General features: G+C 38.6%; 1 protein-coding gene across 4 annotated transcripts in view; it reads left to right on the top strand.

Moving 5' to 3' along the window:
• Positions 1–27,927, top strand: part of kdm6ba (lysine (K)-specific demethylase 6B, a) — a 103,563-nt gene that overhangs the window by 57,015 nt on the left and 18,621 nt on the right. For 3 of the 4 annotated variants that reach the window (XM_062994286.1, XM_062994287.1, XM_062994288.1), the window contains one exon: positions 20,952–21,019. The gene's annotated coding sequence lies outside the window, so the exon portion shown is untranslated. Of the gene's footprint in view, positions 1–20,505; positions 20,847–20,951; positions 21,020–27,927 lie in introns of those variants that run through there. The other variant, XM_062994285.1, reaches the window with a different exon arrangement.

Here is a 27,927-nt window from a genome sequence, read left to right as displayed (position 1 = left end):
GTTTTATTTGCTATAAAAAATAACAGAATTCCTCTGCGTGTGCAATTTGTTGACATGGTGGCTAGATGCTAGAAATAGTGCATGTGGTGAAGTTTCATAACTACTGGCTGTGAAAGTGAATCTGTAACTAAGCTATGCCAATAAAGCTACCTTTGAAATGAATTGTGAGGCAAACACACTGGGTACCATAGCTTTAGATGACCCATAGTAATCAGGCCCACAAATGTTTTAATTGAGTTCCTTATATTGATACACAAATTTACCCCCATAGCTCATGAGTATATTTAATAATTTAAGATCACACTTTACTTACTTCCATTATACTTTATGACTGACCTACTGCAAGTAAAGCAAGTGCATTATATTGCCTTTTTTAAATGACTTGGCCATATATGTTGCTAGCGACACCACTTAATTAAAAAAATATATATATTCTGCAAACAATACAAACAATTGCAAGACTTTACATGTTAAATATAATGTTATATTGTTAGTGCTTGAGAAGTTTTGGATATCATTGTCTTTTTTAAAAGGCTATTGGATTATGTATGTAAAATCCCATAATGCACTGCTATAAATTGTAAGCAGTCAGGTCATGCTGCAGTCAATTATACTGTATTTGAATAGTGAAGGATTGGGATTTACAAAAATAAAATACACACAATACCATAATGACAGGAAAATATAAATGTTCTCACACCTGATGATTTGACTACATGATGGTTACCGACAGCCCTTAACAAAATGTGTCAGTCATGTACTGTCTTCTGTAATCATAACAATATTGATCATTTATTTTTATTGTTCATTTCTTTATTCTGTTGGTTATAATCTTAAGTACAAGTAAGTGCAAAATGAGAAATGAAAAAATAGCATTAATTTATTATTTTAAATGCACTGTATTTTTTATGTGTTAGAGGACATAATGGCAGCTTTGTGTTTGAAACCCATCCCAGAGATTTTCCATTAATCTACTAAGACATCTGTGAGTTTCATCAACAAATTCTCTTCACCCAATTTTAATGTCATTTTTTCTTTTATATGCTTAGTTACATTTCAGTAACGGTAATGTTTTGGTGTGTCTATTTCTTTTATTACTTTATTTATTTTCCTAACTAAAGTTTATAAAAGCAGGTGGCTAAATTACAGGGGTGAAGTGATTGTAAAAAATGAAATGAACAAAAGAGTGGGAACATAGAGGTACCAAACATTTAGCCTCATAAATAAAATGTCAGGATCCAGTGGTGCATGGAGCCTCATTTTTTTGTGTATGCGTCTTATGGGGCAATTTAGGTAAGTGACCTCCCTCAGGGCCTGAGCAGGTGTAAGATGTAAAATCATGAGGTGTGTGTGGGCGTGAGCTGATGGGGGGTTTTATAGCTGTTATGTTTTTCCCATTTGTTTTCTGCACTTGTATCAGTAGCAGCTGTGTGTGTTGGTTTTTTAAGGATGTTTATATGTAGCCATTTGCTTTCATCTATGGTGGTGTCCCCCTACTGGGTGTATATGTGTGTGGGTGTGGGTGTACTCTTGGGGAGTGTTAAATAGAACAGCAGTGTGATTTCACACCTCCTCCTCTTTCACTCTTTCTAGTACCCCACCCCCTTCCCAGCAGTCCACAGTAGCACTGTGCATCTGTGTCATGTCATTGGGTTGTCTTCCTAGAGTTCCCTTCCCCCTCCACCTTGTATGCACACACTTGCACACTCTGCTGCTCACTCTTTATTTCCATGTATATTTCTTTCTCCATGGTTTAAAGGGCTTGCCCACATTAATACTGCAAGATTTTATGTATTTTTATTTATTCAGATTTTAGTAAATTGAAAAAAATTCAATATGAAAACACATACTCCACATGCACACTAAGACAGCTTCATACATTTATACAATTTATCCTTTTATAAAAAGGTTTAAAAAAGACAAAGTTTAAATTCAAAACTGCTTACTAAATTATTCGTCAGTATAATTATGAGACTGTTGCTGAGCGCAAATTTGACATACTGCTTAGTATTAGTATGGTAGTATGTTTGTGCCGCAAACCTTTAATGTTGACATAAATATAAATATATATATATATATATATACTGTATATATATATATATACAGTGTATCACAAAAGTGAGTACACCCCTCACATTTCTGCAGATATTTAAGTATATCTTTTCATGGGACAACACTGACAAAATGACACTTTGACACAATGGAAAGTAGTCTGTGTGCAGCTTATATAACAGTGTAAATTTATTCTTCCCTCAAAATAACTCAATATACAGCCATTAATGTCTAAACCACCGGCAACAAAAGTGAGTACACCCCTTAGTGAAAGTTCCTGAAGTGTCAATATTTTGTGTGGCCACCATTATTTCCCAGAACTGCCTTAACTCTCCTGGGCATGGAGTTTACCAGAGCTTCACAGGTTGCCACTGGAATGCTTTTCCACTCCTCCATGACGACATCACGAAGCTGGCGGATATTCGAGACTTTGCACTCCTCCACCTTCCGCTTGAGGATGCCCCAAAGATGTTCTATTGGGTTTAGGTCTGGAGACATGCTTGGCCAGTCCATCACCTTTACCCTCAGCCTCTTCAATAAAGCAGTGGTCGTCTTAGAGGTGTGTTTGGGGTCATTATCATGCTGGAACACTGCCCTGCGACCCAGTTTCCGGAGGGAGGGGATCATGCTCTGCTTCAGTATTTCACAGTACATATTGGAGTTCATGTGTCCCTCAATGAAATGTAACTCCCCAACACCTGCTGCACTCATGCAGCCCCAGACCATGGCATTCCCACCACCATGCTTGACTGTAGGCATGACACACTTATCTTTGTACTCCTCACCTGATTGCCGCCACACATGCTTGAGACCATCTGAACCAAACAAATTAATCTTGGTCTCATCAGACCATAGGACATGGTTCCAGTAATCCATGTCCTTTGTTGACATGTCTTCAGCAAACTGTTTGCGGGCTTTCTTGTGTAGAGACTTCAGAAGAGGCTTCCTTCTGGGGTGACAGCCATGCAGACCAATTTGATGTAGTGTGCGGCGTATGGTCTGAGCACTGACAGGCTGACCCCCCACCTTTTCAATCTCTGCAGCAATGCTGACAGCACTCCTGCGCCTATCTTTCAAAGACAGCAGTTGGATGTGACGCTGAGCACGTGCACTCAGCTTCTTTGGACGACCAACGCGAGGTCTGTTCTGAGTGGACCCTGCTCTTTTAAAACGCTGGATGATCTTGGCCACTGTGCTGCAGCTCAGTTTCAGGGTGTTGGCCATCTTCTTGTAGCCTTGGCCATCTTCATGTAGCGCAACAATTCGTCTTTTAAGATCCTCAGAGAGTTCTTTGCCATGAGGTGCCATGTTGGAACTTTCAGTGGCCAGTATGAGAGAGGGTGAGAGCTGTACTACTAAATTGAACACACCTGCTTCCTATGCACACCTGAGACCTAGTAACACTAACAAATCACATGACATTTTGGAGGGAAAATGACAAGCAGTGCTCAATTTGGACATTTAGGGGTGTAGTCTCTTAGGGGTGTACTCACTTTTGTTGCCGGTGGTTTAGACATTAATGGCTGTATATTGAGTTATTTTGAGGGAAGAATAAATTTACACTGTTATATAAGCTGCACACAGACTACTTTTCATTGTGTCAAAGTGTCATTTTGTCAGTGTTGTCCCATGAAAAGATATACTTAAATATCTGCAGAAATGTGAGGGGTGTACTCACTTTTGTGATACACTGTATATATATATATATATATATGTATATATATATAATTATTATTATTATTATATTAACTTTATATGAACTATGCTTGTCAAAGTGAAAGATTACTATTACATGTCCAAAGCCTGTAATTGTCAAGACCAATACAGTTCAATTGTACAAGGAAGAAAACATGTATTAGTCGCACATTATTTTTTAATGTTTTGAAGATAGGCTTCTGTAAAATAACAGGTAGCTCCCAGTGTTTTCGGTCATAACTGCAGTGCGCAAAATGCTGGGGAAAAATGCAATAAAGTTTTAAATATACAGTATATGTGTATTACTGTTCTTAAGGACTTGGGTCATCTGAATTCTTCTTTTTCTTCTTATTGGCTTGATAGCTGTTTTAAATGGTGAACTATGCTCTGTATGTTGAATTTTACACAGTTGTATACAATGACATAGAATATCAGCTGTGTTAGAGAAGCAAAGTCTAGCTCATACAGAGTAGGTGTACAGCAATTTGGTATTATTTTAATGTGGCAAGTTTTAAAGTCACAATGCAATTAAGAGTGGGCACACAACTCATTCTTAATGTATTCAAATTATGCAATTTCTGTTTTTTTTTCTTTTTGTGACTATAGATTTTACTCCCCTTTGCACACTGTCTCTGTACAGGAGTATCAAGTACAATCATTTATTTGGACCATTTAGTTTGTACTACATATTTGCTCATCTGGATATACTCTAATGAGACAAAATATTAGGACTACTAGCCTAGTTTGTTGTCTAAGCAGCTCTGGCCCACAGAAACATGGACACCTGTGATATCTGGTTGCAGGGTGGAGCATTCTATAGTGCATCCTGGTGCCATCTCTGCTCCAGAACAACAATGCACATACAGTGTATCACAAAAGTGAGTACACCCCTCACATTTCTGCAAATATTTTATTATATCTTTTCATGGGACAACACTATAGAAATAAAACTTGGATATAACTTAGAGTAGTCAGTGTACAACTTGTATAGCAGTGTAGATTTACTGTCTTCTGAAAATAACTCAACACACAGCCATTAATGTCTAAATGGCTGGCAACATAAGTGAGTACACCCCACAGTGAACATGTCCAAATTGTGCCCAAAGTGTCAATATTTTGTGTGACCACCATTATTATCCAGCACTGCCTTAACCCTCCTGGGCATGGAATTCCCCAGAGCTGCACAGGTTGCTACTGGAATCCTCTTCCACTCCTCCATGATGACATCACGGAGCTGGTGGATGTTAGACACCTTGAACTCCTCCACCTTCCACTTGAGGATGCGCCACAGGTGCTCAATTGGGTTTAGTCCATCACCTTTACCTTCAGCTTCCTCAGCAAGGCAGTTGTCATCTTGGAGGTTGTGTTTGGGGTCGTTATCCTGTTGGAAAACTGCCATGAGGCCCAGTTTTCGAAGGGAGGGGATCATGCTCTGTTTCAGAATGTCACAGTACATGTTGGAATTCATGTTTCCCTCAATGAACTGCAGCTCCCCAGTGCCAGCAACACTCATGCAGCCCAAGACCATGATGCTATTACCACCATGCTTGACTGTAGGCAAGATACAGTTGTCTTGGTACTTCTCACCAGGGCGCCGCCACACATGCTGGACACCATCTGAGCCAAACAAGTTTATCTTGGTCTCGTCAGACCACAGGGCATTCCAGTAATCCATGTTCTTGGACTGCTTGTCTTCAGCAAACTGTTTGCGGGCTTTCTTGTGCGTCAGCTTCCTTCTGGGATGACGACCATGCAGACCGAGTTGATGCAGTGTGCGACGGATGGTCTGAGCACTGACAGGCTGACCTCCCACGTCTTCAACCTCTGCAGCAATGCTGGCAGCACTCATGTGTCTATTTTTTAAAGCCAACCTCTGGATATGATGCCGAACACGTGGACTCAACTTCTTTGGTCGACCCTGGCGAAGCCTGTTCCGAGTGGAACCTGTCCTGGAAAACCGCTGTATGACCTTGGTCACAATGCTGTAGCTCAGTTTCAGGGTGTTAGCAATCTTCTTATAGCCCAGGCCATCTTTGTGGAGAGCAACAATTCTATTTCTCACATCCTCAGAGAGTTCTTTGCCATGAGGTGCCATGTTGAATATCCAGTGGCCAGTATGAGAGAATTGTACCCAAAACACCAAATTTAACAGCCCTGCTCCCCATTTACACCTGGGACCTTGACACATGACACCAGGGAGGGACAACGACACATTTGGGCACAATTTGGACATGTTCACTGTGGGGTGTACTCACTTATGTTGCCAGCTATTTAGACATTAATGGCTGTGTGTTGAGTTATTTTCAGAAGACAGTAAATCTACACTGCTATACAAGCTGTACACTGACTACTCTAAGTTATATCCAAGTTTCATGTCTATAGTGTTGTCCCATGAAAAGATATAATGAAATATTTGCAGAAATGTGAGGGGTGTACTCACTTTTGTGATACACTGTATACCCAGCCATTCATATGACCTTAAAAAACAGGATTTGTCAGGCTTTCTACCATTGCGAGTTCTGATGCTTGCGTGCCTATTGGAGTTTGCAGTGGACAGCTCATACAGATGCTATAGCCTTAGCCTTTGTGTTCTTATTGATTTATCATTGTACCTCTTTATGTCTGCCCATATCTGCTGTACTTCAAGTAACTACTATCAACCTAACATCGTGTGTGTGTTTGTGCACACACACACACACACACACACACACATATATATATATATAAATGACATACACAAATGTCACCAATGCACAGATGTCATTTAATTTTAGCCTTAGCCTCATTAAGAATGACAATGAACTTAAACTTGAACTTTATGTTTTTGTATATGTCTTTCTCTTTTCTTTGTCCTGTCTTTGACTCCTCCCCCAGAGAGAGAGATAGACAGGTGCAGAACAGCTTGTTCTGCTTCATTTCCCCAGCCCACATCACACACACAATTGAGGTAAGGCAGTAGTTTGATTAGATTGTTGGTTTTGCTTGTCAGAAGCAGAACAGGTCAGGTCGGCTGTGTTTCTGCCAATGCCTTGACTATTATGTCTTTATCCGAGCTATAGAAGGTGCATTTTAATACTCTTTTAATTGTCCCTTGGCAGTCTCCTTGATGTAAAAAAGGGTGAACATAAGCAATGTAAACTATGCTGTTGAGCGTTATGCCATCTAATTCCATAGGTGCTTATAAAGTGTGATTTATCTTTATAATATAACTCAAATCAGTCATTAACAAGTCACTGCAGAGAAGCTAATGGCACATGTGTACTTTCACTTTACCTCAGTATTCTAGCTCTGATTATTTTACAAGACCTTTGTACTTGTGTGTAGCTGTTTGCATGTGTGTGTGTCCTGTGACTTGACACTAATACAAGTAATGGGTCACTCATCCGAAGTGAAGCTATCACTGCCTGTGAGTGTGTGTGCATGTGTTTGTGTTTTTAGGAGTTAAACGCTGACAGATCCAGTATTTACACATTACAAATGTTAAGTAATTAATATTAATGTATACTGATATTACAACAAATGGCATCATAACATGTTTTAAATACAAATGGCACAGGTCTATGTTCTAGGTTCTATAATTTTCACTGATTACAGTCTTGGTGGAATTCAGCATCCCCCCCTTTATTATACATGTTGTTTTCTTCTGGGAATTTAGATTTTTTTTCTACCTTCTAAGGACAGGTAGGATGACTGGCTACTTTTAAATGCCCCTAGGTGTGTGTGAATGGGAAACAGTGAGTAAATGTCTGATGCTCTGTAATTAACTTGCATCCTGTTGTTTATTTTATTCATGCTCTCAATGTTTATAGCATAAGCTGCAAATGCATTAAAGCCTTGACCAGAACAAAGTGATTACTGAAAATTAATTAATATGCTTTGTGTATTGAATAATGTCAGTTTGACTGGTACCTTTATGGATGGATGTATTAAATTTTATCATCTGACAAACACTATACAGTACACTTGACCAATCAACTAGACCTTCAAAAAATTGGTGTTCAGTTTACTTATGCATGGCCAAGACGATTCATTAGAAGACAAAAGAAGTGCATCTTTGTTATTTGTTGTAGGTGGCTACTAAAGGGTGACTTATAAGGTCCAAAAGTTTAAATGTTTAAAAGTGTGTGTGCCTGTCCATGACTTCATGGGTGGTCCTACGGCAGTATATACAGCATGTGCAGGTCATATGTTAGAGTTCAAGAAGAAGCGTTCCTTTGTGTTAATGTGAGTTTTAGTGTGAACATCTGGAAATCCTGATGAGAACAACACACACATTCTGTTATTATTAACATTACACAGTATTTGCAACAGGATTTGAAGCTTGTACATGCTAGGTAGATTATATTATATAATACAATTACCAGGCTACTACACTACACTACACTGCACTGCACTACACAGTTTGGTGCTTATGTTAAAACTGTTAACATCTTTGTCTTTCTAGAACCACATTGTGAAAACAGTTAATTCAGTATAGGGCTATACATAAATGGTTTATTAATGCCTGTATGTTGTTGCCTTAGCAGCACACTGATCACAGCAGTCTGTATCTTGCACATGCAAAAAATCATACTCATATCAAAGCTCACAGTAACAGCTGGTAGCCTATTATGTTCTGAAAATATTAAATCATTATGGTTAGAGAAGTGACTCTCCAGTGCAAGCAAGGAATGTAAAAGGTCAATCAAGTGAAAACACAGAAGCCAGACAGGTTAAGAGCTGCAGCCCTTGTAGCCTTTTAATAACAATGACTCTGAATTTACATTTACATTTTCAGCATTTAGCAGACACTTTTATCCAAAGCGACTTACACAATGAGCGGAACACGATGAGCAATTGAGGGTTAAGGGCCTTGCTCAGGGACCCAACAGTGGCAACTTGGTGGTGGCGGGGCTTGAACCGGCAACCTTCTGTTTACTAGTCCAGTACCTTAACCACTGAGCTATCACTGCCCTAGAATTTAGAACTTTAAAACTGAGCACTTGGGGCTGTACATGCTTTTTAATGGCAGAGACGGGGGGGTATGTAGGCCAGTAAAGGCCTGCACAAATTGCACTGCTGGAATGTGTGTCAATAAAAACATGCACTGATTCTCCTCTGCACTTCTGACTTGTTGCAGAATTCGATCTAGAATCTAATGCCCAAGGACAGTGTATTAAATGTGTGTGTGAGCAATGGAGATAAAGAAGGAGGCATGCAAGCCTGTTTGTGTCACCTAAGCACCTGTTTTTACCTGGCTGACTGTAGTAAGCAATTTTAAACGTGTAGAGAGCCTGTTATTTGTCTGGCCTGTGGACTGGTTTTGTTGGCTCATGTGTATTTTAGAAGACTGGTATTTTTATTGGTCTGTCTGAGACATGCCTTTTAGGTGCATTAAAAGCTGATGTTTTGTTGTGGGATGCTCTCTATTTTGGTAACTTTTAAATACTTTTGTTCTGTTCTTTTATGTGGTCTGTAAAATCTGAGCAATAAACTGTCACACCCTAACGAATGACGGACAGATGTTAGCAAATCTAGCTATCAAAACTTTTGAATAACTTAAGTACTGAACTTAGGGTAGCATGTAATATTTATAATAATAGTAAAAGGAAGATGAAGAAAAAGGTCAAATAGTTACTAAGCTACATCACTGTTAGCTTTTGCAAACACAATATATATATATTGTGTGTGTGTCTGTGTGTGTGTGTGTGTGTGTGTGTGTGTGTGTGTGTGTGTGTGCGCACATGCGTGGGTACCAGTCTACATCAGTGTGATTTTTTATAAAGCAAACCAGGCAAACCGTGACCTTTAACTTAAGACGTGTGGCAAAGGTTTTCAGGCCCAAAACTCAACTTCAGTTTCACCCTCCCCACAGACTTTGGCTTACTCCAGCCTACACATGCACACTCTCACACATTCACACACTCAGTAGTAATCAGGGTCACAGACAGGCTGTAGCTAATAGCCAGACAGATGTGGGGTGACTAAAAGTTGATAGACTGATGTGCATTTGAAGGAAATGTTTTTAACACACCCACACACCATAGGCATGTATATAATAGCATTATGCTTTATGAGGAACCTGGGGTTGTGCAATATTTGTAAGCATATACCAGTGGTGCTCAGTTTAATTAGACTAATTATCATCCATGACCAAACCTGAATTTCCAAATACCACCTATAAGGCATCACACAAACACACACATTAAGTCTGCATGTGCAATAATGCAATAAGAATATTATGAATTGTGTTGTAGGGATGCAAATTCTGCCTTTCTTTTAACCGATAGCTGAATGTCATTAGGTGATGGATAACTTATAACCAACAAGCGTACAATGTCCCATCAAATTATAAAACATATCATAGGTTTCACATTAACAAGTCACATGTTTTATTGATTAATAAACTACGTAATATTTAGAATGTGGCAGTAATGTGGAACAGAAAAACAAAAATTTAAACTGAAGATTTGAACAGTTTATTACAAGTGGTACTTAAGCATGCTAATGAAAAAATTGAGATTAAGTATGTAGAAAGTACTAATGTCATTATCATAAGACAATCAGCCGAGTTTGAACAATGACTTCTTTGTGGTTTATTGGTTACCTGATAGCTCATTGGCCTTCCTAGTTTTGTAGTTATGTAGCCTTTAATAACACTTGCAATAACTACAAGTGCTAGGATTAACATCAGATGTTGCATGGCTATCCAATATCAACAGGTGTGTCTGATTTATCAGATATAATCCCATCACCTACAATGTAATTTTAATATTTTAAGTAGTAGTTGTGATTTATCCATATAATATACACCGATCATCCATAACATTAAAACCACCTCCTTGTTTCTACACTCACTGTTCAGTTTATCAGCTCCACTTACCATATAGGAGCACTTTGTAGTTCTAAAATTACATTTTCATTTCATTTTCAGCATTTAGCAGACGCTTTTATCCAAAGCGACTTACACGATGAGCAATTGAGAGTTAAGGGCCTTGCTCAGGGACCCAACAGTGGCAACTTGGTGATGGCGGGGCTTGAACCGGCAACCTTCTGTTTACTAGTCCAGTACCTTCACCACTAAGCTATCACTGGCCCTTACAGACTGTAGTACATCTGTTTCTCTACATACCTTTTTACCCTGCTTTCACCCTGTTCTTCAATGGTCAGGAACCCCACAGGGCCACCACAGAGTAGGTATTATTTAGGTGGTGGATCATTCTCAGCACTGCAGTGACACTGACATGGTGGTGGTGTGTTAGTGTGTGTTGTGCTGGTATGAGTGGATCAGACACAGCTGTGCTGCTGGAGTTTTTAAATACCGTTTCCACTCACTGTCCACTGTATTAGACACTCCTACCTAGTTGGTCCACCTTGTAGATGTAAAGTCAAAGACGATCGCTCATCTATTGCTGCTGTTTGAGTTGGTCATCTTCTAGAACTTCATCAGTGGTCACTGGATACTGCCCACTGGGCGCTGTTGACTGGATATTTTTGGTTGGTGGACTATTCTCAGTCCAGCAGTGACAGTGAGGGGTTTAAAAACTCAATCAGCGTTGCTGTGTCTGATCCACTCGTACCAGCACAACACACACTAACACACCACCACCATGTCAGTGTCACTGCAGTGTATGTTGTAGTAACAGATATTATACCAAAAACAAAGACCTGGAACAAGAAAAGTAATACTGTTTCTCCTGGTTACCAACATGCTTTCAGGTACCAACAGCATTGCATAATGTTAAATGACTATAGACAGTGTCTCAACCATTTAAAAAGTAAATCTAGACTAATTTGGTTTTTACTTGTTTTGACTTTATTTTTTACCCATAAGACTTAAACTAACAAACAGTCCTTTTTTAACACTGAGCCAGTAAGGAAACAAACACAACAGAATTGTGTTGTGTGAAAGCTGGGGTCAGAGCGCAGGGCCAGTCATTGTACGGCACCCCAGGAGCTGAGAAGGGTAAGGGCCTTGTTTAAAGGCCCAACAGTGGCTGCATGGTCAAAAACAACAAACAAGTTAATAATTATTACCAAAATCTTTTATCAACATATTCTGTAACAATATGAAGAGAAGATGTGTTGTATGTTTTTATTATTGCTTTCATGTCTGGACAAAAATGAGATCTAGTACTGTTGTCCCAACATGAAGACATCTGAGTCACCAATGACTAACCACTTAAACAGGTAAAATATAGCTCCTTTTTTGCCACACACCCTTGCTCAGTATAAATTTCTGCACGTGTTCAAGCAGCATTCGGAGTTCGCAGTACTTTGAGACCATATGCATGATAAAACAGCTAGATTAGGTAAGTCGGCATGCTACCGTATCATTTAGGACATACTATAACAGTGTATGACTCTTTAGTCATATCAGTTTAAAACATACAAACATATGAACTATTTAATTAGGATGTTTTTCAGGCTGAGATGACTAATCAGAGTGCAATATTTTAGGTCTAGCTTACCCAAGTCTTTCTGCTTAGTATTAAGGTTTGTGAATTTAGAGGTAAACATGGAATATTCATGCTTTGTTAATAGTCCACTATTGTTGGGTGTGTTTGTGCCTGCAAGGTGAAGTGAGGACTATGTGTAGGCAGTACTTGGTCAGGTGTGCTGAAGGTCAGTATTATGGTAGTAGAATAGCCCTGTTTATTTAGAATTGTGAATAATCTGTCTGTGTGTTAGTCGTAATTGGTGAAAGTACTTATCAGTCTGCTGAAAAGAAAAATATTAAAATGTAGTTGCTCTGTTTTTTTTTTTGTCTACGAAGTGCACCAGGTTGACTCTTTAAATAATTTAGTTTGACTAACTGTTATGTTGATCCCGCAGGGTGTGTGAATATGTAATTATACCTTTTGACTAGGGCTAGTATTTACATTGCATGCTGATAGTTTGGCTTTTTTTCAGCTAAGGCTGGGTGATGATAATGTATCAACATTGCAATAAATCATTCGTTTTGTAAATAAACTGGGAGATAAATTGGAACTTTGATTGCGATCCAGGCCTTTTAGTCCAATATTTATGTCACCGCTCTTTCAATGGAATTGGTGCAAACATTGCAGACACACTCCAAAATCTTGTAGAAAGTTTTTACAGGGGTGTACTAGCTAATGTACTGTAGCTGCAAGTGGAGGTAAAACCCCATCATAGTAAGCATTCTTCTTTTTCATATTAGTCAGATGTCCACATACAAAGTGCAACTGTCTGTATACGTACCTGTATGTGTAAGTTTGTGAGCACAGTAAGTAACCCAGCTGGTGAGAAGAAAATAAAATAAGCGTGCTTCACCATAGTGCTGTTGTTACATATGGCAATAACAAGACTACAACTCTTTATTTTATAAGTCCCATTTTCACTGCCTTTTTTGTACACTAATTTTCACTTTTTTTTTTATCTACAACTTATTTAGATCCATTTGTCTTAATTTCAGTGTTTTGTCATTCGAATTAGCTTTTGTAAAGCAGTATTTTAGTGACCCCTGATCTTTCAGCTCAGAACCTCCTCTCAAGTAGACATTTCAAACCAGCGGTTATGAGCTGTTATCTGATTGTCACACTTGATAACCTTCTAAAATGTGGTTATAGGCATGTTGTGCAGTTGCATTTTTAATGTTTAATCTTTATTTACTATGAAAGTTAAATGAGAAATTCTCTGTAATAGTAATCTGACCTTCAATGCCACATTATGCGGTAACAGCTGGAAATGAACGAAGGTAATTTAGTTTCTTTGTTAATATCAGGTTTTTTTTCGGTGTACGGTGTAAAAATGTACAACTGAGTATAAATTGCGGTCCTGGATATTTGCAAAAACTGGCTGAATATGTTGTGGGCTGCAGTTTTATCCATATGGTGTGTTGGTGTTTGCTTTTCTCCCTGTGGAGTGTTCAATAAGTAATGTTCTTCCTGTGTAATTGAAGATGTAGTGTTTGGGCTGGCAAAAATATGGTGGTCTTTCTTTCAGTTTATTTTGGTTGATTTTACAATGCTGAAAACTTGCCTGGTGTGTTTTATTGTTGTGTCTGTAACACTCCAAATTCAGGAATGGAAAATGTCCCTTGTTACCTAGTTAGATGTCTGCTGTAAATACATTTTATGCATCAAAAAAAGTGCTAGGCTTCTGCTTGTGTAGCTCTATCATAAATTATTTATTCAGGAATTTTAAAAATGTAGCTGAAGAAGCAGGCAAAGAAAGAGTGAAAACAAAGAAGGGAGAAAGGTTTAAAGTCAAGGACTGATATTAAGGAGCATTATGACTCGAGTAATACGTAGTGTAAAATACACACACAATGAGGTGATTTTGACTACCCTTGAAGGATGTTTTCCCCCCAGTGTCCTTCAAGGCCAGCTGCTATGACTGTGTCAAAGTGTGTTCATGGACTGACTTAGACGTACTGGCTTAAAACATGAGGCCATGACTCAGATCTTAAGTTCTTACACTGTTCATTATATAAGTGTCACACACTACAAGGCAAATCTGACAGACATTCTTACGTCTTTTTGTGTGTGATGAGGGTGTGTGGTGGTGGGGACTGTGGGAGTCTTATGGTGTGCCCCACTGCTGACTCATAGTGTCCCACAACGTGGAGGCTGAGAGGAGGACTTAATTTCACCTATGACACATTCACCCACCACACACATCTTCCCAAGGTATCGTTGCTGCTAGTTTAAACGTACTTTGTATTATAATTTGGTGATTTATCCTCCTCAGGGTTACAGCTGATCTGGCTTTCATTCATTTCTTATACTTGAACACCTTTTAAGTAAATAAAAAATTGGCTGTTTATGAGCATAGCCTAATCTAGTGAAAATGGAATGTTGCACAATATGTGGGATATGTAAACTAAACAGATTTTTGTTTATTATAACCTTTATTTTATGTAGTTTTGTGCCAGTTGTTGTTAAGTAGATTGGATACATTTAAAACCCTTTTATATGGTAATGATAGACATACTGCCCACTTGTCCCATTACAGAAAGAGGTCACTACAGGGCTATACAAGGTTATTCTGACTATTCACCTAATCACTTTAAGAGAGAATTTCTGTCCTCAATGGTGTGGTCTCTTTCAGGATGAAATTATCTACTAGGTCACTAAATAATGTGATAATGTGAAATTATAAAGTTTATGTGAATTATATTGTATGCCCTTTGTAGCCACCACATCTCAACCAAGGTGAACAGCTGTTTAAGATTTTGCTATCCACTAGGGCTGGGCGATATATCGATATTTTAAAAATATCGATATATTTTCATACGCGATATAAGATAAGACAATATCGCATATATCGATATAAATGTTGCGTTCCAGTTAGATCCGACAGTTCGTCTTTCTCTTCTCCCAGTTTGTCTCTGCACATGTTCACCTGCCCCGCCCCTCTCCCTCACTGAACACAACTCGCCCCTCCCCACCGCTTCACCAGTAAGTCCTGCAGGCAGCGATAGCATGGAGACGGATAAAGACATGACAGAAGCTATCGAAGAGGAGCGGTTTACTAAAAAGAAAAATAATGACTAATTTTGTAATTATTTGGAGATGGTTCGAATTCAAAGTGTCAGATGAGCAGCAGAATAATGTATTCTGTAGAGAATGCCGAAAACAAGTCCAGATAAAAGGTTCCAGCTCCGTGTACCTTCATTCGTTTTTCACTTCAAATCCCAAAGTTAAAAAACAAGAAAACGAGTCGTTATTCGTTTCAAAAACCAACACAAGCGCATGCACGCGCTGACATGTACGTATTTACTTCACATTAAGTGTTGAGAAAGTAATAATAACGTAACGGTGCGTCTCCTGTTGTTCTGACTCTTGTGTTTGTATATGTGATGTGCATATATTTGCTCTATCTGTAAAAACAAACATTATGGGGATTTCTGTACTGGATGTTGTAAGTGGTCGTGTTAGTTTATACTGGACGTTCGCCCGACGTCCGACACGTCATTTATTTATTTATCTTCTATTATAGTATTTCTTGTTGTCGGCCAATAAACAACCAAACATTATTAAATTGCATGAACTAACTCTGCAGTAAACAAGGAGCAAACAGCAATTAAACAGCAAATAAAGCTGTTAAATAATAATAAAGTGCATGAAGAAGAACGCTGATTAAAATGCATTAAATGTTGTAATAGTTACACAGTAACATGAACGATTAGTTCTGCCTGTATTACAGAACTGAGTTCTATACAGTAAAAGAAAATATTAATGTAAATGTTAATGTTGTGGCGACATATACATAAAATAATGTATAAAGTCCAAACATGGGGGGGTGCGGGGTTAACGAGGGGTTTACTTTAACGGGGTTTTACTTTTAATGTCACACAAGCTCAGCCGGAAACCGTGTCATTCCAACATCTTCCCTACACACTCGCTCCCTGCGCCCTATAGTACACTTAACATTCTTAAAGGGCCAGACAATATATTTGTAATTCACGTTAGACAACAGGAGATGCCTTAGAAAACAACTTTTTTTTTTCTTAGAATAGCTCTTTTTTTTTTTTTTTTTTAAGCAAAAATAATTCTTGTGTGAAGCTTCCCCAGCATGAATATTAATAAAAGTGCCTGTAAAAAAATTGGAACATGTAGCTTTGTCTCAGAAGTGTCTTTTTGTTATTACCTTATGGAATAAAAAAATATCGAGATATATATCGTATATCGCCATTCAGAAAAAAATATCGAGATATAATTTTTGATCCATATCGCCCAGCCCTACTATCCACCACCATTATTAAAACAAAAGACTTGTAGAATCTATGCCAATGCATATTACAGATGTTTTGTGGTGGCGTAGTACATGAATATGATGCTTTATGTTGGTGTTTCCTTTGTCTCTATTTTGTAATTTTTGTCTAACCTTTGTTTTTAAGGTGTTAGCACCTACATATAGCCTGACATTATTTTATTTTATATACACACAATACTGCAGTATGTCTGTCTTGTATTTGTTCTGCTGTAACCATGAGAATGTGGGCATATATAGCAGGGGCTTGGGAGTGTGTTAATACTTTGAGTAGCCATCTCATCAGGATGCTGGTAACAATAGTTTCCAAGGGAGAAGGAATGTCAGTCGTTCTCTGTTATACTCTGTTAAAGTGATTTACATACCTACACACCCCCACTCTTTTGCAACTATGGTCACAGAATTATTTTGTGTACACACACATGTACACTGGTACAGATGTATGAGATGTGGGGGTGTGAGTGGGACAGTGTGTGTGGTATTTCCCAGCCACATCAATGATCTTCCTCTTTTCTGATATTTTTTCGAACACACACACTGATACTGATATTTTTGGATTATGTAAAGTTGCTTTGAGACAATGTTCATTGTAAAAAGTGCTATACAAATAAAATTGACTTGAAATTGAAATATTACTAAGAAAAAGGCGGACACATTCAAGGTCATTATCTGGGCTAGAGGGGCAATAGGATATTACCTCATGGGGAATGGGGAAGTAAGAGGAAAATGGGGCGGGAATAGTACAGCATGCTTAGTTTCACCCACTTCCTCTGTGTGTGTTTAAAGTGTCCTTCCATAACTGTCCAAGAAGCCCAGTTCTCGTGACACACTCCTGTGGTTCAGCCCTTCTGTTTTGTCTCGTAGCCACTGATGTAACGCAGCTAAATATAATGTTCAGCGTGGGACACTGCTTAGTACACATACACACAGTCACTGCAGCGTCTGTTTGTCATTACTGGGCCGCAGCTCAGCTCCAAATGCCAACAAAGCAAAGTCTGGTCTGTTAAGAGCACTCTTTGCGGTTCTAAAGCACAACGACACTAAATCTATTTAAATAACTGACAGTAAAGTCTAATTCTAATAAAGACAATTTCCAGTTCAGCATAATCTTAATCTTGTTTTCTCCTTTTTTGCTTACTGTTGCAGTTTTGTACTTGTTGATGCTTGCCAGTCAATTTAATTGCTGACTTCTAGAAGTCTGCTTTTTTTTTTTTAGTCTCGTTTATTTTCATGCCTGTGCACCTTTCACACATGGCATACAGTTTGAAGAGGTTTTTTCACAGATGAGAAAATGTAGCATTTTAAATACATTTATCAAAGACTAAAATCTAACAAGGAACTCACTTAAGGGTCCAGACCAATACCTAGACTTGTTTAATTTGGTTATGTTACACAATGTGGGCAGATGTGAGGCATTGCTGCAAGAAGCCAAACTACCACAATTTGACCTTGAAGTCATATACCTGAACTACCTTTTAGCATCAGTGAGCAGCGCTAGTGGCCCCAACTAAATATCAGTCCTTGCTACAAATTACTGAACCATATTCAAAATAACTAAAAATTTCCAGCTAAAACAAATGATTGTGTTACAGATTTAATGGTATTATATTTAAGGTTTCAATGTGTTCAAAAGGTATAATTGCTGTAGAGAGAAAGCCCTTTATATAGCAATTTCAGCTATCTGTATTTCAGTAAAAGTTATTGATTACAACAGGGGTTCTCAACCTGTGGGGCGTAATTGTCTGGGGGGGGGGGGGGGGGGATGGGGTAGTGCCTGACCAGGGGGTGTGGCAGCATTACGAGATTTTTTTACTTCTAAAACTAAAGCAATTAATTTTTCACCCACGGGAGACAGATTTCATTACTCTAACTGACCACGCACACACGCACGTTTAATGTTATTCAGTTCAGTCTAAAAAACCTTCAAAATAGAGCTATCAGCGAAGATAACGGGTGACAAAAGCAACGACCGCTGTTATAGGACGCGTTTGTGTCTTTAAGAGAGACGCTCTGTTCACAGTATCGATATAAGTGACTAAGGAGTCAATTCATTTTAAGCGCAGCGTAAGTTTCTTTTCTCAGTCATCTCTCCGTGTTTACTGTTATAATGAACGTTGCGGTTGTAAATAAACACCAAATACTACAGAACATTTTGTGTGACTCGCTTAAAAAGCTCAGGCTTAATTATACTGAGTATTACCAGAGTCAGAGTCGTTCTGCCTGTGGAGCTAAACGTTTTCAGTCAGAGCAGATGATCCCGAACTAACCAACTTAGTAATTGATGAACTTTTGTCTATGCTTGACTCTGTGAAGTAACGTTTTCTGCTCTCATCTACATCAAAAAGCAAGAACCGCTTATGATTTACCAAAGTGAACCACGAACTTATATAATGTGCTTATAGAATCGGCTCAGATGGGGTCGGACTGTATTATCTTTTTAAAGTAATATTTTCAATGAGCAAAATTACATCATATGTATGATGTGCACAACAATAATGATTGGTTATTTTAGCTTGTCAGAAGCTTTCTCAATGATTTCTGCGCGGTGGTTGACGAAGGGGAGGGGGCGTGGGGTGGGGGTGGGGGGCAAGTTCGCGGTTGGCACACGAAGGGGGGCGCATGTCCAAAAACGTTGAAAACCCCTGGATTACAACACTGCACCAAGTTGGGTTCACTAATACATGTATATACACTGATCAGCCATAACATTAAAACCACCTCCTTGTTTCTACACTCACTGTCCATGTTATTAGCTCCACTTACCATATAGTAAAGTCAGAGAGGATTGCTTATCTATTTCTGCTGTTTGAGTTGGTCATCTTCTAGACCTTCATCAATGGTCACAAAACGCTGCCCACGTGGCGCTGTTGGCTGGATATTTTTGGTCGGTGGACTATTCTCAGTCCAGCAGTGACCGTGATGTGTTTAAAAACTTAATCAACGCTGCTGTGTCTTATCCACTCATACCAGCACAACACACACTAACTCACCACCACCATGTCAGTGTCACTGCAGTGCTGAGAATGATCCACCACCTAAATAATGCCTGCTCTGTAGTGGTCCCGTAGGGGTCCTGACCATTGAAGAACAGCATGAAAGGGGGCTAACAAAGCATGCAGAGAAACAGATGGACTACAGTCAGTAATTGTAGAACTACAAGGTGCTTCTATATGGTCAGTGGAGCTGATAATATGGACAGTGAGTGTAGAAACAAGAAAGGTGGTTTTAATGTTATGGCTGATCGGTGTAATGTTTATGGTCTGGAACTGACATAGGTAAATATAGTATTCAATGTATTATTTTTAAGTTTTGTTTGTGTGGACATACAATAAGTTTTTCCTGGGGTGTCATAACACTTTTTACAGCTTATAAAACGGTAAAAAAAAGATGCTGATAGCCCAAAAAGCTACAATGTTGTACTACTGAATGTTTAAATGGTTGATTTGGCATGTTAATACAGTGTGACATTTGCCCTCTTTTAGAATAATAATATAATACTGGATTGGATGAAAAAGATGCGATGGAATAATAAAATGTATTACTTCTTAAATACTCTCATAAAGTGCCAGTGTGCTTTGCACAGGCTGGATGGCACAGAACTTAGTGACACGCTCGGTGGGTAGCGGTGTGGGGTGCTGATCGTGTCTGGTGCGTGGTATAAATAGTGCGGGACACGGAAGTGCCGTCCCGCGTGAGCCAGCTTTACAAAGGCGGGTCACGAGTCCGCCTAAAACCCGCGCACGCACACAGTCACACAAGCTCACTTAGTAGTGGGAGAGAAACTCTGACTGGCGGGATATGTGGCATAAGGCAGAGGAGTAAAGGAAGTCATACTGGTTGAACAATATGGCAGGATCTGGTACAGAGTGTTCTGTTGTGTAGTGCCGGGTGTGTGGAATGAGACGCGGTCCTGTAGTTTGCTCGGTCTGCTCTGTCAGGGAATTCCGGGGCTGGGGTGACGTCAACAGCAGGGGCGTTGCGCGCGCAGCGAGTCCTTTTAAAAGGCAGTTGCACAATCCGATCCACAACAGCGAAGCCTAACCAAACGTCAACAGTAGGTCCTGTGTTACCGCCTCTGCTTAGAGAAACAGGCTCAGGAGTTCCGTGAAGAACCGTTAGAGGACAATGAGAAGAGAGCTCAGCACTGTTTCTGGAATGGACTAAACGCTTCGTGTTGGGATTATCTTCACTGCTACGGGAATACACACGCGTTTCTCGGCTTCCTTTGTCAGAAGCGGCTCTGTTTTGTTGCTTCGCATAGTTTGGAGACTGACAGTGGAGTTTATAGTCAATACGTTGTTGCTAGTGGTGAGCTTTGTTTCTCCTGCTTCCTGGACTGTAAAAACGAACGGACTTGGATGGAAAGTCGAGCCTCTGAGTCTGTGGGTTTTCTTAAATCATTCATAATTCAATCATTTACAGCTGAGCACTGATGAAAAGTGACAAACGCTGAGTGAAAAGTTAAATATTCTATTTTTTTTCGACAGATTCACTGGAGTTTTTAAGAACAAGATCTGACCAGCCTTATTCAACAAGGACAAGTTCACTTGCAAAGGTAAGCCCCATCTTCATTTGTATCAATAGCACTATCGATTTATTCTAACTAGCCATGTGTAGTCCAATACGTCTGGAACCCACCTCCTTTCTGTAATGTATTCAATGAATGAGAGTGCTGTAGTAACAGTTGAAGGCTTGCCCAGGGAGCTCCACTATGTCTTTTGTTTTAACCTGTCTGTTGTTCAACGTGTACGATTATGGCCAACTGCATAACTGTGTAACCTTACTTTGATCCACTATTACTGACATCATTTTTATTCCTACATAGTCAGATAACATTTAAAGTCTGGATCATTTCAACAGTATGATTCCCTTTCTTTCATGAACATTTTCCAAGATAGGTACAATTGACTTATTATTATAACAGATAAATTACATATAATAAAATACATAAGGGTGAAATCACATATCATATCACTATATAATATTAACTATTTCCCTAGACCAAGATTAGAAGAATCTGTATTATTAAAACACTGGGCTTATTCATGTCTGAGAAATTAGTTCTGAAAGTACAAACCTTGTCACACTCAAGTCTGTAACAATTATTACATAGTTATTTTATCATGAAATTAGGATAAGTTGTTTGAAATTTGTCATAAAATTGATTTATTTAAATTGCTGTTTATAATCTTTTATAGTTGTTCTTTGTTTGATTTGATAAATGAAAGATTGTAACACTTCAAATTTAGATTTAAATAATATTTAGAAATGTTACATAGTTATATTATCAAAGTATGTGCATTATTACTGTAACTCTTACTGCTCTGTTATAACAGAGACATTATCAAGAAAACAAAATATAATCCACTTTAACAGTTCAAACTCTGACAGCAAGTAAAACTTTGGCTTGAAGTTATATTATATATGTTATATATATGTTATATTTAAAATAATTTAAGATCTATGGTTGGCTGAATGTCAGATAGTTTTATATATATCTCTCTTGGACTTTTTTTTTCTGAAGGACTGACTTGTTTAATGATCATGAAGCCGGTGACCACGTGGTTGTGGGCGGGAATGGTGGGGTTAGATACAGAAGCGCCACACTCTTTGTCTGCAGATGTAGGCATGGCTTAAACAGGATGTGGGCAGTCGCTTGTAATGAATGGAGTGACTAAACTGCATTTTATACTCACAGAGCAAATGCCTATAGAGACAGCATTTGCATCATCCTACTACTACTATCACTGTCACCCGACTTGGGAGTTTCAGTTTGTGTGTTCGCACGTGTAGGCTTCTTTTCCCAGAACCAACTCTGTTTACAATATGGAAGTTACTTTGAATACACAGCAAATAAATGATTCCTATTAGTTTTTGCCTATGCCACAAAGGAGCTTTTTTCTTAGAGTTTGGTCATTTACAGCATGTCATAAACACCAGTGGCACAGGAGGGGGTTGTGTGTATGTGTGTGTGGGGGGGGTCCCTTTGAACACAGGCTTCCGATCAATCAGAACAATCGACACCAAAACAAGGAGCTGTGTTTACTTTTCTTTGATGTGGTGATGAGGTTCAGGGTTGTAAAGTCAGTGCAATAGCAGCTGCTGGGAATTGGTGCCTGTGATGTCCTCAGATCTTTCCTGGGAGATAGACGACAGGATGGATGAGTTAATAATTGAACAATCTGTCTATTGAAGATGTAGACACACAGACTAAACCGTATGGCCTGGTATCAGATTAGTAATTGATGGTGGCCATTATTTAGAGCTTTGTTATCTTTGTCCCATATATAGCTTTTAAAAATAAGATTTGGTACCTTGTTAGCAAGACGAAAGTTTTAAGGAACTAATATGTAAGGGGTATGTCAGGCCAGTGTTTGGATGGATATGAATATGGATTATTTTAAGGTGCAGAACTTGTGGGCTAACCCACTAATGTAAGATGGGTGTTTGCGTGTGTTTGTTAAAGCTCACGAGTATATGATATTGGCATGATTTAAACATACTGGGGGAGGGGTGTGTAAATGCTAGCTTTTTTAAGTCAAATTTCAAATTGTTCTAGCAATGAAACCCAAAACTGCAGTTGTAGAAGGTTATATAGATAGGTGAGATCTAACTTACTAACCAGTTCAGAACAATCTGAATTGGGTAGGCTAAAGCACAATATTAGGTTATCACTGTAACAACTTCTAACTGCAATATGTGTACGGACACGCACTAATGACTCATTTTTTCTCTCATTCTACCGGGTAGTATTACTTTACTGTTTAGTGGAGGGAGGTGCAGTGAAACTAGGGTAGGAGGGACTGGAAAGATGGAGAGAGCGAGGCAGAGTGAGGGAGAGCAGCGGAAACAAATACGGTCATGTTTCAGTGAACTAGTAAGGAGGTGAATAATCTGGGAGCTGTGCGTACTGAGACTGAAGACGTCACTGAGGAGTGATTGTTATCCAGCATCACGAACACACAAGCAAGTTTGTTCAGACCTTCCTCTGTATCTTAATTGAAAACAAAGTAATTCCTTCATCCGGTGCTGTTTGAAATGTTTAAAATTTGTGTGAAATGTTTGGGATTGGAGTTGCTCAGAGAGCTCTCTGTAGTTGATGTTTTTCTGTGTCTCTCTTCAACTTTGAGCGTCAGACAGACTTGCTTTGGCTTGCCACCATAGCAACCATTGCCTTGGAGACAGAGTCTGAAACCTAGCTTTTTTCTGTTGTTTGGTGGTTTTTTTTTTTTTTCTTTTTCTTTTTTTTTTGGGAAAAACAGTTGGTGCATTAGACTGTTTGTGCATCATGCTCTGGTTTCTGGGAAACAAGAAGGGCTGATGTAGGTAGGAGGGGGATTTTGGGGGGCTGATCATGTATAGACTTGCTGACACACTCACTCGCAAGCTGTTCAGTATCAACCTGTTCCTGGAATGAAGATGTAGGTAGACGTTTTTTCGGTAAAAGATTGCACCAAAATGTGTAAACAACTGATCAAAATGTTCCATTATATGAAAACATAACTCATGTTCCTGTGAAAGTTCTAGACTTGGTAATCATATGGTGATACTTAGACAGATGGTTTCACACACAGATGGTCATGAATACCATGCTGCAAACTTTGTGTGCTAGACATTCACACATTGAGTCACTGCTCTATACATGTGCACTTGCTATCACGAAACTCTTAGTCCAGCTGACTAAGAGTTTTAGTTTATTTAATTCTGAGGGAAATAATGCTTGCTAGACCTATGAACTATATACCAAATATACCATTATGATATTCATTACTTTATTCTACCTTTATAATCACTTTATTCTGATCTGGGTCAAGGTGGGTCCACATAACTTCTGTGCCATCATGCTGTTCAGTTTTTTTATGGATTTTTGCCTAATTTTTGTTTGGTGTCTACATTCTAAATCATGCAGCAAGCTATTAAGCTGAGAGACTTAGTTTAAAAACAAAACACCTTTACCTTTAATGGCCATCTGTGAAGTTTGGCAGGTTTTTCCCATATCCACATATTCATGTAATAACAAAAAATACATATATTGCTGTTTCAGTAATCATAATCAACTAGCCATTAAGGTCATAGGGTGTGTGTCCTGATCCTATTTCCCACTTTGTTTAATTCACTCAGGTATTTGGAATCTGTCTTTTAGATTTTATCCTTTACAGATTAGTGCCAGAAGGAGACATTTACTCATTAACACACACACATCTTCTGTTCCACAGGATGTTAGTATGTTCCCCCTGCCCCTTTAGGCTTCCTCCCCCTTTTGGGAGGCCCATTTCCTGTTGCTCTGACGAAAACTTCCTGTCTCGTCGCACTATTTCTCTTTTTGTTCTCTTTTTTTAAACTTTTATTCATGAACACATGCGCAAGTTATTGTTTTAATGTTTCCGCAATAGCAGTTCAAAGATAGGAAGAAAAAACATGCCAATTGATGGACATTGTGTGATGAACTTCCTTGTGAAATTCAAAGTGTTAAAAGTACCTCAAACAAGTGTTTTCTCTATATACACTGACATAATAGTGTTAGTGTTATTGATTTTGTCCTTATGAGTCACCCTTTATGTATCAATCATTCATATCCTTTTTCCTGTTAATGGTATGACTACTCTCTCCTGCTCTATTAACTGGTAAAGTGTTTGCCCATCCATGGACCCAAATACTTTTCATTTACTATAAACAGCACTGCTTTGCTGAGAATAGCATCTGGTTTTCTTAATTATAACCTACATATGCCACACACAAGTTTTCCACTGGCTGAGTTTTCTAAGCTGCTCACTGAATAAATGTATCTCAACATATTTAAGTATAACCTGCAGTTAAAGTTTTCTCACTCTTACTACCCTTCTTAATATTACCAATGTTTGAATATTATGCACTGTTGACTCAGTGTGTGCTGAGAATTTAAAATAGAACACACAAACAAGCAAAAAGTGAAAGAACCTGCCATAAAGGGGAAATGTTTTATGATTTTAGAGTAACAAGAACATGTCTCCTGATTAGTCATGACCCTTAAAGTAGAGTTACGCAGGTACCAACATAAAGCAGTGTGAATTGTGTGTTTGTTTTTTATGTAGCACTCTTTTGGATCAGGATGTACAGTTCATGTTTGTGTGGGACATGTGGGCTTGAAAGGCAGCTGTGGCATCATGATGATGCTCCTGCTTGCATCACTGGCATGCTGTGGAAAGCACACACACACTCACCACACACAAACACACAATGAAGCTGTATCAGCTACCCTTTGATGTGTTAGTTTGTGGCAGATCTTTGTCTGAGGCCAGTTACATAACATCCATGGACTTACAGAACATTTCCTCTCTTTTTTCACTCCCTACTCCTGTATCTTCCACTTTGATTAGATTCCCTTAAATTTGGACAACTCACACTTGGTTGGTTATGCTCTCCTGTTTTAATTTTTGGTTTGTAAAACAACCTAAAACGGATAGTAGTCAAACCTTTTAAAATACAGTTACAAATATGGCATTTAGCAGTAAGGTGTTTAACAAAAGTGTCTGAAATACACTGGAACATCCAAACTACATACAACTTTACTAAATAGCACTCTAGGCTAGTGACAAACCAGTGGTGTTGTATTCAGTGTGTGCTACCCTATGGCTAATTAGAAAAAAAAACTCAGGTTTGTGCTACAGTTTAAAGAAAGAAAGCAACTTGGCATAAAGAAGGTCACTAGCACATGACTAACAGGCTGGCAGCTAGGAGGCCTGAATAGGTTAACTTCTAATTACCCAGCTTGCAAGATTAATAACTTTAATATCTAATATTACTAGACTTTGAAAGCAAACCTTAAAACATGAAAAACAAATGAATAAAATTAAATATTATTTACAAAAATCTGTACTACAATATGATAAAATTCGACAGGACAGACTCTAGACATTTTAACAATGGAGCTTTTAGAATTATACAGAATTTGGGCAGTCTATCAAACCAATAACCGCATAAACCACAACATACAGAATCACTTTAAACTTTCCGTTGCTATTACCACCCACACAGGCTATTTTCACTCTCATTTCTGGCTAAATGTTTTGATTGAGGATTCCCCTATTTGGCACAACCATAAAAAACCCAGCTTCTTTACTTCATATCCTGTTTATTCTATCAAAACAGCACATCATTGCTGATTCTGATGACGCAACACTTTGAGAAATTCCCAACACCATCACTGTCAGTGGTCGCCCCCAATCACCTGACCGTAAACAGCATGATAGAATCTAGGTTTTGGGGTAAACCCTGTAGTCTCCATTTTCTTACTCATGGGGGCTTCCCCAATAAGACGTCAGACATATGCATACATAGCACATATACAAATAACAAATGATGACTGACGGCAGATAGCAAGTGTTGTCCGTTGTTAATGTTGATTATCTGGTCTGTAGAACATATTCACGCATGCTTGCTCTGGTTGTTATTTAGTCTAAACTGCTGAAGCTTACTATACCACATGTAAGCCAAATTTGGACTAGTTTAGATGTGAGTAAGCCATGTGTGGTTTATTAATATCCTCTGTGTAAATGTGACTTTAGTCACTCACTTCCTCCAGCTTTTCTTGGCAAATAATCAAGAAAAAAAAAACCAAATAAGCCTGCAGATAACAATATACACATTAAGTACATTTAATTGCCATATGGGCCCACACAGATTAAAGAAAAAACAAATATACAATTGTGTTTAGGGACCTCATAATTCCTTGTGAATGGGGAGAAGACCAATTTTATCATTAAATAAATATTTAATCATATTAATTGGGTGATCTCTCTAGATGCAATTGCTTTAATGTATAATCTGTTTGCAATACAATTCACACAGCATGGAAGATGGTAGTTGTGGCATGCAGTACATTTGTCTGAAAGAAACTTCAACTTAACCATCTGTACCATAAATAAATGCAACAAGCCCAAAATTATTGCAGTAAAACTTGAATTTCAGCTGTAATGCATTTGCTCACAACTCCAGCATTTTATTAACATATTTATATAATGTAATAGTATTTTACATATTTTAGGGACTGGTCTACATAGCTAGTTAGGGTGTTCAGCACCATTGGCACCCTATGTGGCGCCTCAGTATATGTACACACAGATATCTGCATATTTGTTTTCAAGATATAATCAGTGCAATGGGTACTGTGCACCCATGACCAGCTATGCATGCAAGTCTAAAATATAGCTTAGGGTGTATTTTGTCATAACCCGTAAACCCTTATAGCTATTTGTATGTACATGTGTCAGAACCATTTCTTGTGTATTTACAATCCTTTGTGCAGATCTGTGCAGAGGAAAGATTTAATTTCTTACTGGACCCCAACACAATCAGAAAGTTATACAACTGTTGGCAGAGTGGTACAGCACAATGTGTTGGTTTCTCCCAGCTCCAGACTCTTTGGTTTGATCCTTAGCTCTGGTTCCAGTGTGTAAATCGTTGTCATTTTATTCCCCAACCATT

This window comes from Trichomycterus rosablanca, chromosome 4 (assembly GCF_030014385.1).
Source record: "Trichomycterus rosablanca isolate fTriRos1 chromosome 4, fTriRos1.hap1, whole genome shotgun sequence".
Lineage (NCBI taxonomy): Eukaryota > Metazoa > Chordata > Actinopteri > Siluriformes > Trichomycteridae > Trichomycterus > Trichomycterus rosablanca.
Note: the sequence above shows the minus strand (reverse complement) of the source record. Positions and strands in the feature narration are given on the sequence as shown.